The sequence below is a fragment of the Rhinatrema bivittatum genome, chromosome 18 (genome assembly GCF_901001135.1).
Source record: "Rhinatrema bivittatum chromosome 18, aRhiBiv1.1, whole genome shotgun sequence".
In the NCBI taxonomy this organism is placed as follows: domain Eukaryota; kingdom Metazoa; phylum Chordata; class Amphibia; order Gymnophiona; family Rhinatrematidae; genus Rhinatrema; species Rhinatrema bivittatum.
The window spans coordinates 56,910,869-56,933,326 of record NC_042632.1 but is presented as its reverse complement, the minus strand read 5'-3'; the positions used below and the strand labels follow the sequence as shown (position 1 = coordinate 56,933,326).

Sequence of the window (22,458 nt, the reverse complement as noted above, 5' to 3'; positions counted from 1 at the left end):
TTCTCAGCTCTGGCCCTAGAGGGCCACGAACATTCAAAATATTCACGACGAATAGTCAGATGTATCTGCATACAGATGTTTAAAGACTAAGGCTAATTGTATCATCTGATTCCCACGAAAGCCAGATGTGTGGGACCCTGGATCAGACTTGAGATCTTTTGATTTCAGATATCAGCTGGCAATGCCTTTTCCTTTTCTCGAATACGTTTTACTTGTTATGCCTTTATCTTGTCCAGCTTTAATTACAACCACAGTCCTTGTTTCTGATAAATCTTCTCTTTCTTCTCCAGCTCTATTCACAGTTTGTACGTACAGGGAGAGGGTGCAGCTCACCTCCCATCCTCATAAGAAGGGCTTTCAGAAATATTAAACACAAATATCAGAGTGCAACAGTGAGACTGTTTGTATTAACTGCTGCTCAACGACCTGTCACAGATCTGCCCCATCTGCTCCTTTGAGTTTGCAGTTTTATTAACAACACATGCTCGATTCAGGGGGAATGGGACACCAGAGGAACAGAATTTACCTGCACGCTCTCTCCCCACGCAGGAGGGGATTACATTCTCCACTGTCATTATAGCTCCATGCAGCTGCTTCCAAACAATTAATCACGGGGCTCCCAAAATATATTTGCTGTTTTTTTTCCACAGTGGTTATGAGATTCCTGAGCTAACTCCGAGCTCCCCAAATTTCAGCTGTTGCAAATAAAAGCACGAACTTACCATTGCAGTGAGAGAGGTCTGTGCAGTCCCTGATACATGTTACAGCCACCTCAGTGTCCTCTCCATCCTTCTGCTAGTCCCAGGCACAGAGGACTCCACATCAAGGGGCAGGAGCTGTTCCTGGCTATAGTGCAGCTTCAAAACTGAGATACGTTCCTTGCTTGGCAGATTCCAGAGCTGATCTATAACATACACTCTCTCTCTCTCTCTCTCTCTCACTCTCTCTCCCTCGCTCTCCCTCGCTTTGTATTGCCTCCTGTTTATTTGCCTTCTGGAAGATTTCTTGTTGCAGGAAAGTTTAGCCTTGCTCTTCCCTCCAGGCACAGTGTGGCAAGCCTCTCTCCCTGCCACAGCTGAGCCACTTTCAGAGCCCCCCCAGGCTGCCTCCTCAGGCACTAGAGCACTGCCCTCCCAAGGGTGGCCAATCGAAGCCCTGGGGGTTACGGAAGGGGCTCTGCCAGCAGCAGGGAGGAGGCAGACAGAACCCGGAGCCAGCGCCTGTCTCCGTCTCTCCAGCAACTTTGTCCTTCATTTCAGGTCATTCTTCATGTGTCTCTCTCCTTCTTCTGTCAATCCCTCTATTTGCCCTCCCCCCTCTCCCTCTCTTTCACACTTCGCAGCAGTGATATTGCATTTGGAAGAATTTTGTTAAATTCAGCTTTCTAATGTCTCAGGAAGCCAGGATGACACAAATTAATGAGCCATCAGTCCAGGATCTGGATTATACCAGGATTTGAATCTGCAGTGTGTATAAACTGTAAGAAGTAACGCAGTTTAAACAGGAGATTATATACAGAAACAGCAAAATGGCACACACATAGGACCGGATGTATTAAAGGGTTTCCTCATTTTGTGTCTCAGGAATAATGCTTGGTCCATCTGCATCAATGAATGTCTGTTACTGGAAGGTGCAACAGAAACATTACACATACACGCAGCAGAGCAAGCCTACAGGACTCTGCATGACATGGTACAGTGCAAAAATAGGTTTATTTAAAGAGCAGACATCAAAAGAAAGTTAGATTTGGTTTGTGTCCAGAAAGTGCTGCCCTAGTGACTGACTTGGTTGAAACCAATTCCTATGATGCATGGTTAAAGCGAGCGACCAGTTAAGGTCAAAATGACCCCACAGAGCACTGTTATAGTGACTATCTATGGTAAAAATGACCCACAGGATGCAGTTATGCTGATTGACTCAGGATGATGAGGGAGAGAAGGGGATTGCAGTCAGTGTGCTGACAGCAGGGATAAAGGGGATGGAACAGCTCCCCTATGAGGAAAGACTAAAGAGGTTAGGGCTGTTCAGCTTGGAGAAGAGACGGCTGAGGGGGGATATGATAGAGGTCTTTAAGATCATGAGAGGTCTAGAACGGGTAGATGTGAATCGGTTATTTACTCTTTCAGATAATAGAAGGACTAGGGGGCACTCCATGAAGTTAGCAAGTAGCACATTTAAGACTAACCGGAGAAAATTCTTTTTTACTCAACGCACAATTAAACTCTGGAATTTGTTGCCAGAGGATGTGGTTAGTGCAGTTAGTATAGCTGTGTTTAAAAAAGGATTGGATAAGTTCTTGGAGGAGAAGTCCATTACCTGCTATTAAGTTCACTTAGAGAATAGCCACTGCCATTAGCAATGGTTACATGGAATAGACTTAGTTTTTGGGTACTTGACAGGTTCTTATGGCCTGGATTGGCCACTGTTGGAAACAGGATGCTGGGCTTGATGGACCCTTGGTCTGACCCACATGGCAATTTCTTATGTTCTTACACCTTCTGGGCTCAGACATTCTTAAAGCTGCGGTGCACACATTGTCCCAAGGGTTTGAACACAGACCCCACTGTGTGCTGCTCAGCAGTGAATGAAAGCGTTCCCAGAGCACTCTCTGCACAAAGGAGCTAGACTCGAACCAATGCAGGAAGAAGAATCTGAGCTGAAGGAGCTCAATGCCAGAGAAACATTTAAAGACCAAGTTTTCCTGTGCACTCACAGTGGGAGAGATCTGTAGGAACGTGAGGGATAAAACTTTCATTTTGTTTCAGTTCCCCCCTCCCCCTCCTCTTTTTTGTTCTTTTTGTGTTTCGATAGGTTTTTTTTATTTTTCGTTTAGTGTTCACTTTATAAACTTAGTGCTCACAATTTGAATTTAGTGCACAGTATTTAAATTCTAATAGTGAGCACTCACATGATATGCACTAAATAAAAAATGTAAAAAATACAAAATTTCATGGATTTTTGTATTATTTCACTTTAGAAGCAAAATGAATCCAAGCAGGCAGTTTGGTTGACATTGCCTATTTTGTTAAAAATGAAAGCACGTCCCTATAAATCAGTTCCCATGTGCAGAAATGTTGTTAGCAGGATGCAGGGTCAGGGCAAATGAACTGCAGTGGGGCCTCAGGAAAGCTGACGTGGATGGCACCAGTCCCAAGAAACTACAGTGCTGGGACTGGGGGGTACTATGTGGTCTAGGGTACTCACCCCTATTCCCCCCCCCCCCCCTCCGTAAGAGCAGCCCTGCACCCATGTTCTGATCTGTTGTGGTTGTTGTCCTTAGTCTCTGCGTGAGTGGTAAGGTCTGATTGCAGGATTTTGCAGGACCCACTTATGTGCTGAAATAAAAATCAAGTGACCCAGCACATAATCAAATCTCTCCTTCTGTTTACTTTTCAGTGTTGGAGAATAAAGAATAAGACGGAAAATATCATATGGTCTCTGTATCGAGCCGCGGTGCAACTACCCCTCCTTTAGTACTGTGTGAGCTCTGGTCACCCCATCTGAAGAAAGTCAGAGCGGAACTGGAAAACATGCAGAGGAGAGAGAGAAATATCATAAAGGAGGTGGGACATCTCTCCTATGATGAGAGGCTACGCGGGTGAGGGCTCTTCAGCCTGGAAAAGAGACGGCTGAGAGGGGACAGGACAGGAGTTTATAAAAACAGGAGTGGGGTGGAACGGGTAAATAAAGGAAGATAATTTACCCTTTCATATAAAACTAAAACAAGGGGAACTTACAACCAGAGGACTCACAACAGATCACAGAACGCGCTTTCTCACTCAGCGCAGCTGTTGGCAGAGGACACGATCAAGGCGAGAGCACAGTGGGGTTTAAAAGAGTTTTGGAGAAGTTCCTGGAGGAAAAGTCCATAACACATTATCAGCCAGGTAGAATAAAGAAAGCTCCTGCTATCCCCGGGAGAGAGTGAGAGGTAATGGATCTACTTTATGGGATCTGCCGGGTACTTGGGCTCAACGGACCTTGGTAAAGACCCAGTGGGGACATTCTTATGTTCTTAGAAAACGATCTCCTGGGTCACAGAGCTCCAGGTGAGGCACCAGAGCTGAGAACTGATGTAATGCTTAGCAGATCCCCAGCAGTCGCTCGCTTCTCCTTTTGCTGCTTGCTCAGACCCTTCTGAAGGTCTCTTGGGACCAACCTTTGCTTCTTCCAAAATTTGTCCCAGAGAACGTTTGATTATTTCAAGAATTGAAACACAGCAACAGCTATGATTCAAGAAGAAGGAGACTCACAAAGGGCAATAAATGCTAAATACGCAGTGTCCTTATTAAGGCAAATGAGCAGTCCACGTGCAGAGGTGCTCACGAAACATCATGGTGGTCAGCGTAGCACTGAAGACGCGCACCTTCTTCATTTTACTTTCTGGATTATCAGCAAACAATGAGCAGTGACTGCCGCTCCTTGCTTTTGGGTTCATTCTGGATTGCTAGGTGAGGAAGCTGAGCATCTTTTGAGGGGGAAAGTGGGGGTCAGTGTTATTTATACACATTAAAACACAAAAAAGAATCAAGAAATCAATTCTAAAGTGGCAGTGACATAAATCAGACACAAGTCTTATAAACAGTAAGAATATATATAGAAGATGTGGTAGGCCTGATTGACAAACTGAAGAGTAGTAAATCACCTGGACCGGATGGTATACACCCCAGAGTTCTGAAGGAACTAAAAAATGAAATTTCAGACCTATTAGTAAAAATTTGTAACTTATCATTAAAATCATCCATTGTACCTGAAGACTGGAGGATAGCAAATGTAACCCCAATATTTAAAAAGGGCTCCAGGGGCGATCCGGGAAACTACAGACCGGTTAACCTGACTTCAGTGCCAGGAAAAATAGTGGAAAGTGTTCTAAACATCAAAATCACAGAACATATAGAAAGACATGGTTTAATGGAACAAAGTCAGCATGGCTTTACCCAGGGCAAGTCTTGCCTCACAAATCTGCTTCACTTTTTTGAAGGAGTTAATAAACATGTGGATAAAGGTGAACCGGTAGATATAGTATACTTGGATTTTCAGAAGGCGTTTGACAAAGTTCCTCATGAGAGGCTTCTAGGAAAAGTAAAAAGTCATGGGATAGGTGGCGATGTCCTTTCGTGGATTGCAAACTGGCTAAAAGACAGGAAACAGAGAGTAGGATTAAATGGGCAATTTTCTCAGTGGAAGGGAGTGGACAGTGGAGTGCCTCAGGGATCTGTATTGGGACCCTTACTGTTCAATATATTTATAAATGATCTGGAAAGAAATACGACGAGTGAGATAATCAAATTTGCAGATGACACAAAATTGTGCAGAGTAGTTAAATCACAAGCAGATTGTGATAAATTGCAGGAAGACCTTGTGAGACTGGAAAATTGGGCATCCAAATGGCAGATGAAATTTAATGTGGAAAAGTGCAAGGTGATGCATATAGGGAAAAATAACCCATGCTATAATTACACGATGTTGGGTTCCATATTAGGTGCTACAACCCAAGAAAGAGATCTAGGTGTCATAGTGGATAACACATTGAAATCGTCGGTTCAGTGTGCTGCGGCAGTCAAAAAAGCAAACAGAATGTTGGGAATTATTAGAAAAGGAATGATGAATAAAACGGAAAATGTCATAATGCCTCTGTATCGCTCCATGGTGAGACCGCACCTTGAATACTGTGTACAATTCTGGTCGCCGCATCTCAAAAAAGATATAATTGCGATGGAGAAGGTACAGAGAAGGGCTACCAAAATGATAAGGGGAATGGAACAACTCCCCTATGAGGAAAGACTAAAGAGATTAGGACTTTTCAGCTTGGAGAAGAGACGACTGAGGGGGGATATGATAGAGGTGTTTAAAATCATGAGAGGTCTAGAACGGGTAGATGTGAATCGGTTATTTACTCTTTCAGATAGTAGAAGGACTAGGGGACACTCCATGAAGTTAGCATGGGGCACATTTAAAACTAATCGGAGAAAGTTCTTTTTTACTCAACGCACAATTAAACTCTGGAATTTGTTGCCAGAGAATGTGGTTCGTGCAGGTAGTATAGCTGTGTTTAAAAAAGGATTGGATAAGTTCTTGGAGGAGAAGTCCATTACCTGCTATTAGGTTCACTTAGAGAATAGCCACTGCCATTAGCAATGGTTACATGGAATAGACTTAGTTTTTGGGTACTTGCCAGGTTCTTATGGCCTGGATTGGCCACTGTTGGAAACAGGATGCTGGGCTTGATGGACCCTTGGTCTGACCCAGTATGGCATTTTCTTATGTTCTTATGTTCTTATATATAATATATATACAGCATGTATAATATTAGAAATGATTCATGTCCCATCAAGTCCACATTGGGGAAAAAGGAAAAGTAGCATAAAACATAAACATCACTGGGAATGAAAAGCAGAATATATCAAGCAAACTGCAGATTAAACGCAGAGGTCCATGTTTGACCATGAATCCTGCAGGTAATGCATTCCTTTCCCTCCCAAAGTCAAGAACTACTGACTGAACATCTGCCTTTTGGTAAGAAATAAAGGAAAAGTAAGTATAAAGTCACCTTATTTCTCCTGTCCAAAAGGATCAGGCCACAGCAGGAAAATCTCTCACCTTTAAGGAATAACTTGAGATACAGGGTACAATTCACAAAGATATTTCAGTAAATACTAGAACAGGCAAATTACTCAGTTCCAAGTTGCTGAGAGATGTGACATAGCTGCTGCCACTGCAGGGACAAATCTTGTTTCAGACATTTCTAGAGTATTTATCTGATGGATAAGTTAGACAGTTACTACCCTCAACAGACAGCATGGGGGTAACCTGCACGGAGCGGCAGTTACCACCCTTAACAGAAACATGGGGGTAACCTGCACAGAGCGGCAGTTACCACCCTTAACAGAAACATGGGGGTAACCTGCACAGAGCGGCAGCTATCACCCTTAACAGAAACATGGGGGTAACCTGCATGGGGCAGCAGTTACTACCCTTAACACACAGCATGGGGGTAACCTGCATGGAGTGGCAGTTACTACCCTTAACAGAAACATGGGGGTAACCTGCACGGAGCGGCAGTCACTACCCTTAACACACAGCATGGGGGTAACCTGCACGGAGCGGCAGTTACTGCCCTTAACAGAAACATGGGGGTAACCTGCATGGAGTGGCAGTTATCACCCTTAACAGAAACATGGGGGTAACCTGCATGGGGCAGCAGTTACTACCCTTAACACACAGCATGGGGGTAACCTGCATGGAGTGGCAGTTACTACCCTTAAAAGAAACATGGGGGTAACCTGCACGGAGCGGCAGTCACTACCCTTAACACACAGCATGGGGGTAACCTGCACGGAGCGGCAGTTACTACCCTTAAAAGAAACATGGGGGTAACCTGCACAGAGCGGCAGTTTAACCCTTAACAGAAGGCATGGGGGTAACCTGCACGGAGTGGCAGTTATTACCCTTAACAGAAGTCATGGGGGTAATCTGCACAGAGGCAGGTACATATCTAACAACTTGCTGGGCAGACTGGATGGACCATGTGGGTCTCCTTCTCCCACCATTAGCTATTTTGCAATGTTTTAAGCTGACTGTATTGCATAAAGGTTGGCTTTATCAATTCAAGATGATTTGAAGATCTTTAGAATTGCTGCGTGATTAAGGAAATTCTTTGTGACTCAGTGCATGTACGGTGATTAGGAACATGTCTTTTGCAAATGTAAGTTTATGATGTTTCACTTCGATTCCCATGGGCCGTGTGAGGGAGCAGACCTGAACCTATCCTGGTTATGGAGAGGTGACCACTGGGGATGAGGGGAGGGGAGGGAAATATAACCATGAGACGTGTTCTTCTGCTCTCCGCTTCGGGTTCGACTATCAACAACAATCTTAAATAAAGGAACCCGGATCTGGATGATGTCCTTATTGATTCGTGTCAGAAATAAACAAATACCTTGGATAGCAGCAGTTAGGCAATGACGGTGGGGATTTGCTCTGCCTCCCTCACTGCAGCCTAAGTGCTGGGAGAAAGCTGCCTTGAACTGACTCTGCACCCAGCACTTCTTGCACTAATGCCTCCCAAATACCTGTGAGCAGTCCCTCAGTCAGGCCGGAAATCAGAAGGCCTCGCTGGTGCTGTACCGGGAGGGTTTGGAATGAGCCATGTCAGGCGCAGAACAGTCAGAGAGCACCGTCTGCAGGGAGCAGCTTCCTCCTCGCCCTTGGGAGGATGAGCAGGAGCAAGAGTCGGGCAGACCTTACCAGGGATCAGTCTGTGAGGGGAGAAAAATGAGTGAAGGCCCAGAACTGTCCCCGCTCAGGAAGGGGCAAAACGCCATCCGCCTCCTCTCTCTTAAAGTCTCCGTCTGCCAGCGCCTTTCAGTGGCAGATTATCTCAGCAGCTTGCTGTCTGCTCCCTCCCCTCCGTGCTCCTATGACAAATCCCTTTCTTCCCTGAGGCCTTCATGGTTTCTGCCCCTTCCTCTTTGCTCTGGTGCTGCTCTTTTGCACCACTGTAATTTTGTATGACAGGAAGCAGGCGTCTGTGCTGGCCTCCCTGCTTCAGGAGTGACAAAGGCAGCATCAGAGAGTGATGGGCTGTACCTGGATCCTAGCAGGAGCTGTCACTGCTGGAGCCGAGGACTGGCATTCAGGACAAAGCACTCAGCAATTTCTCCCTGCCAGATCAATAATCAGAGGAGAAGCGCGGATGTGAATTTCTGAGCGTGTCAGAGTAACCTGACATGAAAAAGGCGCTGGAAGAGCTCAGCCCCGTCTGATTCTTGGCCACCCTTTTGTCATAAAAGGGTGGCCAAGAATCTGAATTTCCCCCAAGTCTCCAGGCCTCTGCATGGTTATAGGATTCACCTAGGGAGATCCTGCCCCTGGGCTTTAAGACTGGGTCATTCAACAGAACGTTTTATCAAAGTGACCTCTTGGAAGTCTTCCTTCTAAACAGAGCAAGCCAGTCTTCCCTGTAAGTCTTCTTTAAAAACCTCTAAGTTAGTAGAAACAATAATATTTACCCTAAGTTTGTGCATTATTGATACCTTTGAGGTATCTGAAGAATATCCTCTCCTCTAGGACATACCCTTCCCTGGACTACTAATCTGATGCAGGATCTGCAGCAGAAGCCCTGCGAGTTACAACATCAGGACCCGGGCACTGCCAACTTGTGGGGCAGCACCCCCTGCCCATCAGGAAGTGTGAAAGGAAGGAGAATTCCGATCTAGAAGACCCTGCGATACGTCAATGACACAAAAGTGAAGGACTCTCCTTGACATGGGCGGCACACAACTTTCACCATTGTAATTACAGATGCGGAAAGAAGAACATTCTGCAATTGGCAAATGCATCATAAACGTGACTGATGCGAAGTCATTCAATGCCTTGATGTTTCATTTGTGTTGAGACACAGAAGAGTTAGGAAAATGCTTCTTCATTGTGTGATGAACATAAATAATGTTTCTTTGCAGATTCTCAGCGTTATTCTCTGGCAGTTCATTAATTAGCAGGCGCTTGTGTTTAGTGTATTGTACTAGGGAGATAGTCACGGCAATCATGTCAAACGAGAAAGAGGGCCGATGAGGATAAATGGGATGGAATGGATCTCCTGTGATGAGAGGGCTCTGCAGCTTGGAAAGGAGACGGCTGAGAGGGAACAGGACAGAGGGGTATAAAATTATGAGCGCAGTAGAACGGGAAAATAAAGGACGATTATTTACATTTCTTTTAAATACTAAAGCAAGGGGACACTCCATGGAATGAAGAATCAGAGGGTTTGGAATCCATTGTAGAAAGTAGCTTTGCACTTGATGCACTATCGAACTGTGGAATCTGTTCCAGAGGACGCGCTATTTGTGACCCAAATTGGCTTCTGTCGGAGACAGGGTGCTGGGTTTCGTAATCCTTGGCCTGACCCAGCAGAGCATTTCTTATGTTCCTAAAGTGGTAGCCAGGAGCAGAGAAATGCTGGGGTGCACCGGGAAAGACATAAGCAGCAGAAAAACAGGAGGTGCTAATGCCTCTGTATAGGACATTGGTGAGGCATCACCTGGAACATTGCACCCAGTTCTGGAGACCGAACCTCCAAATGAATAGAGAGAGGCTGGAGGTGGTGCAGAGAAGAGCTAGCAACTGGTGCAAGGTCAATACCAAAAGCCATATTATAGGAGACTCAGGGACCTACAAATATATACCTTAGAGGAGAAAAGAGGCAGGCAGCACATGACGAGAGAAATTCAAATACCTCAAGGGCATTTATCAAGCAAAGAAAGACTGTGCTAGATTAGAACAAGAGGGCACAGGATGAGGTTTTAGGAGTCAGAGCAGCTATGGGAGACCCTGTGTGGAAAGCAGTCAGAATGGCTCAGGGGGGCACCTGTGGTATGGGGGAATCAAAGCATCTGAGGGAAGTTCCTGTGATGGGAAGTCCAAGGTTGGCTCCAGGGAGCTCCTGAGGTGATAAAAATGAGAGTGGCCTTGAGGGACAGGAGGAGTCAGGGCAGTCCTGCTGCTCATGTTGTGGTCCATAAGCCTTCAAGTTGATCCAATGCATTAACTGGTGGGAATGAGGTACATGCGGTCTATATCTGCCTTCTCACCGGTACTCTGGCTGTGCAGATACGTGTTCAGGAGAGCCCATGAACTCCTAAAGCAGTAGTGGTTCCCAGATCTCTCCGGGGGAACCCTGGCCCTGATCAGTCAGGTTCAAGATATCTGGTATGAGTATGAGTGAGATACATTTGCATGAAATTGAGGTAGGGTATGCAAATCTGTCGTATGCATAATATTTATTCATTGCAAATATCCTGACTAGCTGGGGGTCCCCCAGGACAGGTTTGGGGACCCCTGTTAATGAGTTCCTTAATATTCTGTCCTTTTTATTTTCTGTAGAAACCTACCTGTGCATATATTGGACACTTGTGAGCAGTCGTGCCAATGGTCAAGACTTCAGCCCTGGCTGCTGTCCTGTGGCACTTCTTTCATATAGGTCAAAAAATCTCTCTGAAATGTTTCACTGGGAACCCTTCTCGCTGCCGGGTGTTGGTCAGATCCTGCTGATATGAAGCAACAGTGCCACCTAGTGTTCAGTGACATGAATGCTACCTTTCCAAGAAACCTACGGACAGGGAAGGTAATCTACTCAGTAATGATTATTAATGGCTCTTTGCATATTTTGTGTGTCCACAGTTTCAGACTTATTAGCATCCTGAACCCATTTGCTATAAATAGAATATACACAGCATCCGATGCCAGTTCTTGCTACGCGAGAGGCTGTTTCATAAGAGCCTTCACTCGTTGGCGCTTCGGCTGGCCGTGCAAACACAACACTACAAGCTCTAAGGTTTACCTCTGCTAACTCCTGTGAGACAAGCCAAATAGAGTGACCATTCCCAGGTTTAATAAATGGTTTGGCTGCCATGTTAGTCCCCATTCAATGCACAGAAATAAAGAAATATATCAGGTGCCACCTTCTTCTTGGATTCACAATACATTTCTTGACGAGCTTAGGAGAGTAATACTCTCTTCTTCAGGTCAGAGCATTAGCTCTTGAAAGCTTAGTCAAGAAATGCATTCAAACTACGCCGTTACCCTCCTCCTTCTGCTTTCCCTGTCCTGCCTTTGGATAGCTTTTTCTCTTTATAAGTCTCACCATTCCCTGAGGCACAATGATTTCCTGGTCTCTTAGTGCCGACTGTGCCTTCACAGCAGGGTGAGCTGAAGAGCGACCTCAGGACAGGACAATTTAAATAAGAAGTCAGTTCCACACGGAAAGCACCCATGGATCCAAGTAAAAACCCTGACAGGCTCTGGAAATGTGCTGTGCAGCAGAAGCTGATATTCGGTGTCACTTAGCCAGGTAAGTAGGGACATGGCTGGTCATGAAGTAAGTGCTGCCCTCTGTGCTGTTTCTCTGCAGGAGCTCAAGCACTGCAAGTTGTCCAGGAAAGCTTAGGACTACAGGAGGAATGCTCTCCCCAGCAGGCAATGTAGGAGGTGAAGAGGATACATTGATACCGAGGGAAAAGGAATCAAATCAATCTCTCTCTGTTCACCTACAGAAACTATGTTACAAGCTGTGGGACACCAAAGGAATATCATACTTTTCTAAGGAGTAATCACTGCTGACAGCATTACTGCCCTGATGCTCGGTAATTGTCTGTGAGATCACTGCTGACAGTTCCTCTTTCAGTCACTGTATCACTGCAATGCTACTCTGTAAGAAAGACGCCCTGCTCATAGCATGAGACTGGGGCTGACAGCTCCAGTGCACTGATACTCTGGTACTCTGTGAGATCACTGCTGACGGCCCCTCTTTCAGTCACTGAATCACTGCAATGCTACTCTGTAAGAAAGACGCCCTGCTCATAGCATGAGACTGGGGCTGACAGCTCCAGTGCACTGATACTCTGGTACTCTGTGAGATCACTGCTGACGGCCCCTCTTTCAGTCACTGTATCACTGCAATGCTACTCTGTAAGAAAGACGCCCTGCTCATAGCATGAGACTGGGGCTGACAGCTCCAGTGCACTGATACTTTGGTACTCTGAGATCACTGCTGACAGTTCCTCTTTCAGTCACTGTATCACTGCAATGCTACTCTGTAAGAAAGACGCCCTGCTCATAGCATGAGACTGGGGCTGACAGCTCCAGTGCACTGATACTCTGGTACTCTGTGAGATCACTGCTGACGGCCCCTCTTTCAGTCACTGTATCACTGCAATGCTACTCTGTAAGAAAGACGCCCTGCTCATAGCATGAGACTGGGGCTGACAGCTCCAGTGCACTGATACTCTGGTACTCTGTGAGATCACTGCTGACAGTTCCTCTTTCAGTCACTGTATCACTGCAATGCTACTCTGTAAGAAAGACGCCCTGCTCATAGCATGAGACTGGGGCTGACAGCTCCAGTGCACTGATACTCTGGTACTCTGTGAGATCACTGCTGACGGCCCCTCATTCAGTCACTGTATCACTGCAATGCTACTCTGTAAGAAAGACGCCCTGCTCATAGCATGAGACTGGGGCTGACAGCTCCAGTGCACTGATACTCTGGTACTCTGAAGATCACTGCTGACGGCCCCTCATTCAGTCACTGTATCACTGCAATGCTACTCTGTAAGAAAGACGCCCTGCTCATAGCATGAGACTGGGGCTGACAGCTCCAGTGCACTGATACTCTGGTACTCTGTGAGATCACTGCTGACAGCCCCTCTTTCAGTCACTGTATCACTGCAATGCTACTCTGTAAGAAAGACGCCCTGCTCATAGCATGAGACTGGGGCTGACAGCTCCAGTGCACTGATACTCTGGTACTCTGTGAGATCACTGCTGACAGCCCCTCTTTCAGTCACTGTATCACTGCAGTGCTACTCTATAATAAAAAGAGGGAACGGGGTGTGGGATAGATGCTAAAGGAAAGGGATAGCGAGATGAAATGGTCGTGCTGGGGAAAGTTAATGATAGGGTTAGCTCCCAGAGCTTGAATAATGTCACAGCTGTGGAGAGAGAACGCGATATTTCCCTCTTTCTAATCGGAGGATATTTTCTGCAGAGTGCTTACTTTCATTGTAAACATAATTCGCTCTCTTTCGCTAATGATCTTTTTCAATGAATATTTGTTTAAAGCTGAGATGGGGAAGAGGGATAATTTACTTCCATGATAGTTGGGTGACTGCTCCAATACAGCAATTTTGGTCAGCAAAAATGTTATTCTGTCTTGTTGGCTGATGTTTGCAGAATACCCTAGCAAAATCCCTACCTTGCCAGGCCTGGATTTGCCAATGCCTAGGGCGGGGGGGAGCAGCAGACCAGCTGAAGATGTGCTGAGCCTCACTCAGCTGAGAACAGCCTTCTGCTTCCTGCCCCTCCCCTCCCCTCCCAGTGCAAAGGTAACAGCTCTGCACCCTGTTCCAGTCCCTTCATTCCTGCCCTGTGCAGGAACAAGAACGGGGTGAGGCCAGAGCGTACAGAAGGGGAGGGGGCGGGAGACACTCTACTCCCTGAACTAACTGCTCTGCTCCTGTCATTGAGGGACATGGGAGGAGGAGGTGAGCCGGGAGCAGGCAGAGCAGAGCAAAGAAGACTGCGTCTTACATCTGCTCTGCCGTCACTTGTCGGAGTGGGGCTAGAGGAGGAAAAATCCTAAATCCGTCACCATATCTTGCTCCGTAAGTGCACCAGAAAAGATGTCTTTGAAAACAAGAAATAAGAGCAGTGGCAAAGCTGTAGCCCCCGGAACAGGAGAGCTGACTTTGTGAGGGTTCAACTTGTTTCCAGTCAATAGGTCTCCTTTCATTGTCCAATATGCAATGAATTTACCTCTGTGGCTCGCATTATTCTAGTCAAAACCCCTTGGTTATACTCTGTTTTGTCCACTTATACATTCTGGCTCCATATGTCCCGTCTGCTTATTTATGAATGTGCATGACGATGCTCTAATGTATACTGTGCTGATAATTTGTTTTTGTAGCTCCTGCCCGAACTCTCCTGAAATGTAGAGGCTCACAGGGCAGGACATGGGCCAGGACCAGACCCATGTTCCTGTGCCCTTCCTGCACAAGGGGGAGTGAGTGTCAGGGAAAAAGACCCAGTTCAGGGCCGGTGTCCAGTGTACTGAGCCACACAGAAAGGCACATTCAGCCTAAAGATAGCCTGCCAGGTATGGCCCCGCCCCTGAGGATCCAGATTGGCCCTCAGGGAACTGAAAAGGAGTGCTGGAACACCTCACAGCTGTTTCCAGCATTTAGATGGCAGTGTGGAATCCCGGAGGAGACCCGCAATTTTTCCAGCAATGTATTAATGTTCCAATCGTATTGTGAAGTCTTGTCTCAACCTATGCTTAGTATTGTCACTGGAAGGATTCACTGGGAAAACACATGGACTGATATTTCTGATGGAATATAAGCCTATTCCTAACAATCCCTACCACTGAGTACCTGCAGTGCTTTAAGAGAGGAACAATTTATGTTTACATCTCTAAATAAAAACACTTGCAACCTTATTCCTGTGTCCGTGTGCTGCAGGGGCCAGCAGGCCTAACAGTGATTCTTTCAGCATCCTTAAGGATTTTTCTCATCTGGAGCTTCTCTAGAACCAGTCCAGCAAAAAATAAAAAACACTCCACACTACAGATGTTGTTCGAGACCTTAATTGTGCATTGAGTGAAAGAAGAATTTTCTCCAATCTATTTTGAATGTGCTGCTTACTAACTTCATTGAGTATCCCTCAGTCTTTGTATTTTTTGAAAGAGTAAATAACCAATTTACATTAACCCATTCTATTGCACTCATGATTTTATAGATCTCTATCATATTCCACCTCAACCCTAACATCTTTAGCCTTTCCTCATAAGGAAGCTATTTAATCCCCTTTATCATTTTGGTTGCCCTTCTCTGTACCTTTTCCAATGCAACTATATCTTATTTGAGATGCAGCGACCAGAATTGTACACAGTATTCAAGGTGTGGTCTCACCATGGAGCGATACAGAGGCATTAACACATTTTCTGTTTATTCACCATTCCCTTCCTAATAATTCCTAAAATTCCTTTTGCTTTTTTGACCGCTGTAGCATACTAAGCCGAAGATTTCAAGGTATTCTCCACTATGACACCCAGATACTTTTCCTGGTAGTAACTCCTAACATGAAATCTAACATTGTGTAGCTATAGTGTGGGTTACTTTCCCCATGTGCATCACTTTGCACTTGTCCACATTAAATTTCATCTGCTATTTGGATGCCCAATCTTCCAGTCTCACAAGATCCTCCTGCAATTTATCACAATCTACTTGAGATTTAACAATTTGGAATAATTTTGTGTCGTCTACAAATGTGATCACCTCACTCATTGTTCCCGTTTCCAGATTATTTATGAATATATTGAAAAGCACCAGTCCAAGTACAGATCCCTGAGGCACTCCACTGTTTACCCTTCTCTATTGAGAAAACAGACCATTTAGTCCTACTCTCTGTTTCCTCTGCAATCTACAATAAGACATTACCTCCTATATACTGTGATGTTTTAATTTTCCAAGGAGTCTCTCATGGGGCAGTTTGTCAAATGCACCATGAAAGACTCCAGCAGCTCATCATTGTCCACATGTTTATTAACCTCTCAAAAAAATGTAGCGGATTGGTGAGAAAATATTTCCCGTGTGTAAATCCATGCTGGCCGTGTCCCATTAAAAAATATCTTTTAATATTTTCTGTGATTTTGTTCTTTAGAATAGTTTCCACGATTATTTCCCAGCACTGAAGTCAGACTCACCAGTCTCTCTCTCTGGAGCCCTTTTTAAAGATCGGGTTATATTGGCCACCCTCCAATCATCAGGTACAATGGATGATTTTAATGATAGGTTACAAATTAGAGTCACATGGGTTGGCAGGTAAACTCTACTCGATCATTAAGATCTATTTCTCGGGAATTGTTAAGCATGCTCTCTGTACAGCTTTATCATCTTAATGGAACTAGATCAAGGGCTTCTTTCATTGCAGCTCTGCAACAAGAAGACTAAAATTTAGAAAGTTATTGTAAGCTGAGCTGTTTAGTAAAGCATATGGTGGGGAGGAAGACTGAAGACTGAGAATGAGTGTTGGGTTGTGCAATATATATAGTTCTCTGTTTTCATTGCTATTTTTAATTATTGTTTGTGAGTGTGTTGATTTCATGACTGTTAATTTGTAATCCATGCTGAGTTTATTTGGATTATGTAAAATACAAGATGTAATAAATAAATCAATCAATTACTGGTAATAGATCTGCAATTTCATTTTTGAGGTATACACTCTAGGGTGTATACGTTCTGGTCCAGATGATTTGCTACTCTTTAGTTTATCAAACTGCATTCACACCAGCTTCACTGTGATTTGTTTCAGTTCTTCTGAATCATCACCATTGAATACACTTTCTGGCACAGGAATCTCCCCAGCATCCTCTTCAGTAAACACCTAAGCAAAGAATTTATTTAGTTTTTCCACAATCGCCTTATCTTCCCTTAGTGCCCCTTTAACCCCTTGCTCTAATAGTCCAACTGACTCTCTTGCAAGCTTCCAGCTTTGGATATAATTTTAAAAGTTTTTATTATGAGTTTTTGCTTCTATGGCCAACTTCTCTTCAAATTCTCTTTTAGCCCCCTTTTCAATGTTTTACTTCTAACTTGCCAGTGCTTATGCTTTTTCCTATTTTCTTCAGTTGGATCATTTTTCCAACTTTTGAACAAGGTACTTTTGGCTAAAATAGCTTCTTATACCCCACTTTTTAACAATGCCAGCAGTTGTTTGGCCTTTCTTCCACTATTTTTTAATGCATGGAATACACCTGGATTGAGCTTCCACGATTGTATTTTTAAACAATGACCACACCTGATATAAACTCTTAGGGAAAGATTTTAAAAGCCCTGCACACATAAATCCTGCCGGATTTACACGTGCAGGGCACTTGTGCGCCGGCGCGCCTATTTTGCATAGGCCGCCGGCGTGCGCAAAGCCCCGGGACGCACGTTAGTCCCGGGGCTTCGTGGAGGAGGTGTGTCCGGGGGGGCATGTTGGCAGTCCGGGGGCATATCCGGGGGCCCGAGGTGGGTCCAGGGGCGTGGCAATGGTTCAGGGGCGGGCCGGGGGCGGTACAGAGTCCTCCGGCACTGCGGCCTGTGCCGGGGGATGTCAAACTTGTACTTTGCCTAGTGCCTCGGCTTAGGCGATTAATACATTTTAATAAAGCTAAAGATAATGATCACTGTTGCCAAACACTCCCACTACCATTTCTTCTTACACCAAATCCTGCATTCCACTAACAATTAGATCTAAAATGGCTCTCCCTCTCGTTGATTTCTGGACCAACTGTTCCATAAAGCAATCAGTTATTTCATCTAGAAACTTTACTTCCCTAACATATCCTGATGTGACATTTACCCAGTCAGTACTGGAGTAATTGGAATCTCACATTATTACTATGTTGCCAAATTTGTTAGCTTTCCTAATTTCTGTTAGCATTTCATCATCCTGTTCCTTTTGACCAGGTGGATGGTAGTATATCCCCACTGCTATACTCTTCCCCATCACACATGGAATTTCCATCCATAAATATTTAGTCACCTGCAGGATCTTTATCATGTTGGACTCTAGAGCATCCCTAAAGAGCTACTCCCCAACCAAGTTGATCCACCCTAACATTACAATAGAGTTTGTACCCTGATATATCACTGTCCCATTGGTTATCCTCCTTCCACCATGTCTCTGAGATGCCAATTAAGTCTATCTCATCATTCACTGCTATATACTCTAACTCTCTCATTCTACATTTCCCACTACAAAGGTAGTGTTCACAGCCCCCAGTCCCACCTTCTGGTGTGTTTGATGTGATTCTCATGGAGTGAGGGATCGATTCTCAGTGTGATATTTTGGTGTGTATGATGCGATTCTCACTGTGATATACTGGAGTGAGGGATCTGATTCTCAGTGTGATATCCCAGTGTGTATGATGCGATTCTCACTGTGATATACTGGAGTGAGGGATCTGATTCTCAGTGTGATATCCCGGTGTGTATGATGTGATTCTCACTGTGATATACTGGAGTGAGGGATCTGATTCTCAGTGTGATATCCTGGTGTGTATGATGCGATTCTCACTGTGATATACTGGAGTGAGGGATCTGATTCTCAGTGTGATATCCTGGTGTGTATGATGCGATTCTCACTGTGATATACTAGAGTGAGGGATCTGATTCTCAGTGTGATATCCCGGTGTGTATGATATGATTCTCACTGTGATATACTGGAGTGAGGGATCTGATTCTCAGTGTGATATCCTGGTGTGTATGATGCGATTCTCACTGTGATATACTAGAGTGAGGGATCTGATTCTCAGTGTGATATTCTGGTGTGTATGATATGATTCTCACTGTGATATACTGGAGTGAGGGATCTGATTCTCAGTGTGATATTCTGGTGTGTATGACGCGATTCTCAGTGTGATATACTGGTGTGTATGATGCGATTCTCACTGTGATATACTGGAGTGAGGGATCTGATTCTCAGTGTGATATCCCGGTGTGTATCATGCGATTCTCACTGTGATATACTGGAGTGAGGGATCTGATTCTCAGTGTGATATTCTGGTGTGTATGATGCGATTCTCACTGTGATATACTGGAGTGAGGGATCTGATTCTCAGTGTGATATCCTGGTGTGTATGATGCAATTCTCAGTGTGATATACTGGAGTGAGGGATCTGATTCTCAGTGTGATATTCTGGTGTGTATGATGCGATTCTCAGTGTGATATACTGGTGTGTATGATGCGATTCTCACTGTGATATACTGGAGTGAGGGATCTGATTCTCAGTGTGATATCCTGGTGTGTATGAAGTGATTCTCACTGTGATATACTGGAGTGAGGGATCTGATTCTCAGTGTAATATTCTGGTATGTATGATGCGATTCTCAGTGTGATATACTGGTGTGTATGATGTGATTCTCACTGTGATATACTGGAGTGAGGGATCTGATTCTCAATGTGATATCCTGGTGTGTATGATGTGATTCTCAGTGTAATATTCTGGTGTGTATGATGTGATTCTCACTGTGATATACTGGAGTGAGGGATCTGATTCTCAGTGTGATATTCTGGTGTGTATGATATGATTCTCAGTGTGATATTCTGGTGTGTTTGATGCGATTCTCACTGTGATATACTGGAGTTAGGGATCTGATTCTCAGTGTGATATTCTGGTGTGTATGATGCAATTCTCAGTGTAATATCCTGGTGTGTATGATGCAATTCTCAGTGTAATATTCTGGTGTGTATGATATGATTCTCAGTGTGATATCCTGGTGTGTTTGATATGATTCTCAGTGTGATATTCTGGTGTGTTTGATGTGATTCTCACTGTGATATACTGGAGTGAGGGATCTGATTCTCAGTGTGATATTCTGGTGTGTATGATGCGATTCTCAGTGTGATATACTGGTGTGTATGATATGATTCTCAGTGTGATATTCTGGTGTGTTTGATGTGATTCTCACTGTGATATACTGGAGTGAGGGATCTGATTCTCAGTGTGATATTCTGGTGAGTATGATGCGATTCTCAGTGTGATATACTGGTGTGTATGATATGATTCTCAGTGTGATATTCTGGTGTGTTTGATGCAATTCTCACTGTGATATACTGGAGTGAGGGATCTGATTCTCAGTGTGATATACTGGTGTGTATGATATGATTCTCAGTGTGATATTCTGGTGTGTTTGATGTGATTCTCACTGTGATATACTGGAGTGAGGGATCTGATTCTCAGTGTGATATTCTGGTGTGTATGATGCGATTCTCAGTGTGATATACTGGTGTGTATGATATGATTCTCAGTGTGATATTCTGGTGTGTATGATGTGATTCTCACTGTGATATACTGGAGTGAGGGATCTGATTCTCAGTGTGATATACTGGTGTGTATGATGCAATTCTCAGTGTGATATTCTGGTGTGTTTGATGCGATTCTCACTGTGATATACTGGAGTGATGGATCTGATTCTCAGTGTGATATTCTGGTGTGTTTGATGCGATTCTCACTGTGATATACTGGAGTGAGGGATCTGATTCTCAGTGTGATATTCTGGTGAGTATGATGCGATTCTCAGTGTGATATACTGGTGTGTATGATATGATTCTCAGTGTGATATTCTGGTGTGTTTGATGCAATTCTCACTGTGATATACTGGAGTGAGGGATCTGATTCTCAGTGTGATATTCTGGTGTGTTTGATGTGATTCTCACTGTGATATACTGGAGTGAGGGATCTGATTCTCAGTGTGATATCCTGGTGTGTATGATATGATTCTCAGTGTGATATTCTGGTGTGTATGATGCAATTCTCAGTGTAATATCCTGGTGTGTATGATATGATTCTCAGTGTGATATTCTGGTGTGTATGATATGATTCTCAGTGTGATATACTGGTGTGTATGATATGATTCTCAGTGTGATATTCTGGTGTGTTTGATGTGATTCTCACTGTGATATACTGGAGTGAGGGATCTGATTCTCAGTGTGATATTCTGGTGTGTATGATGCGATTCTCAGTGTGATATACTGGTGTGTATGATATGATTCTCAGTGTAATATACTGGAGTGAGGGATCTGATTCTCAGTGTGATATACTGGTGTGTATGATATGATTCTCACTGTGATATACTGGAGTGAGGGATCTGATTCTCAGTGTGATATTCTGGTGTGTATGATGCGATTCTCAGTGTGATATACTGGTGTGTATGATATGATTCTCAGTGTGATATACTGGAGTGAGGGATCTGATTCTCAGTGTGATATTCTGGTGTGTTTGATGTGATTCTCACTGTGATATACTGGAGTGAGGGATCTGATTCTCAGTGTGATATCCTGGTGTGTATGATATGATTCTCAGTGTGATATTCTGGTGTGTATGATGCAATTCTCAGTGTAATATCCTGGTGTGTATGATATGATTCTCAGTGTGATATTCTGGTGTGTATGATATGATTCTCAGTGTGATATACTGGTGTGTATGATATGATTCTCAGTGTGATATTCTGGTGTGTTTGATGTGATTCTCACTGTGATATACTGGAGTGAGGGATCTGATTCTCAGTGTGATATTCTGGTGAGTATGATGCGATTCTCAGTGTGATATACTGGAGTGAGGGATCTGATTCTCAGTGTGATATACTGGTGTGTATGATATGATTCTCAGTGTGATATTCTGGTGTGTTTGATGCAATTCTCACTGTGATATACTGGAGTGAGGGATCTGATTCTCAGTGTGATATACTGGTGTGTATGATATGATTCTCAGTGTGATATTCTGGTGTGTTTGATGTGATTCTCACTGTGATATACTGGAGTGAGGGATCTGATTCTCAGTGTGATATACTGGTGTGTATGATGTGATTCTCAGTGTAATATTCTGGTGTGTATGATGTGATTCTCACTGTGATATACTGGAGTGAGGGATCTGATTCTCAGTGTGATATACTGGTGTGTATGATGTGATTCTCACTGTGATATACTGGAGTGAGGGATCTGATTCTCACTGTGATATACTGGAGTGAGGGATCTGATACTCAGTGTGATATTCTGGTGTGTATGATATGATTCTTAATTTGATATCCTGCACAATATTTCCTTATGCTGACAAGCTTGGTATTTCTATGACACTTTCAAATCTTTGGTAATTTGTTACACAGTTTTCATACGTTTGAGCATCAGGAATCTTGGAGTGATTGTCATCCTTGGATAAGTTTATGTGTTACCTCCTCTGTCCCTATTCTGTCAATTGATTTGGTCGCAGGAAGACCTTGAAATAAAGGGAATGGAACAGTTTGTGGTGGTGGTGAGTCAGATTAATCACCGCGCTGTGTGACACTTCCACAAGGGGCAAGCTGCAGGAAAACAGACTTTTCTGCTTCATTTCTTCCACTGAATTTGTTTGAAGTTATG

General features: G+C 44.2%; 1 protein-coding gene across 2 annotated transcripts in view; it reads right to left on the bottom strand.

The window, feature by feature from the left end:
* The window catches only part of HTR4 (5-hydroxytryptamine receptor 4), a 153,748-nt gene that overhangs the window by 122,753 nt on the left and 8,537 nt on the right, over positions 1-22,458 (bottom strand). The window contains exon 1 of one of the 2 annotated variants that reach the window (XM_029583276.1): positions 723-1,006. The exons of the other annotated variant lie outside the window; for it this stretch is intronic. The gene's annotated coding sequence lies outside the window, so the exon portion shown is untranslated. Of the gene's footprint in view, positions 1-722; positions 1,007-22,458 lie in introns of those variants that run through there. 2 annotated transcript variants of the gene reach the window in all.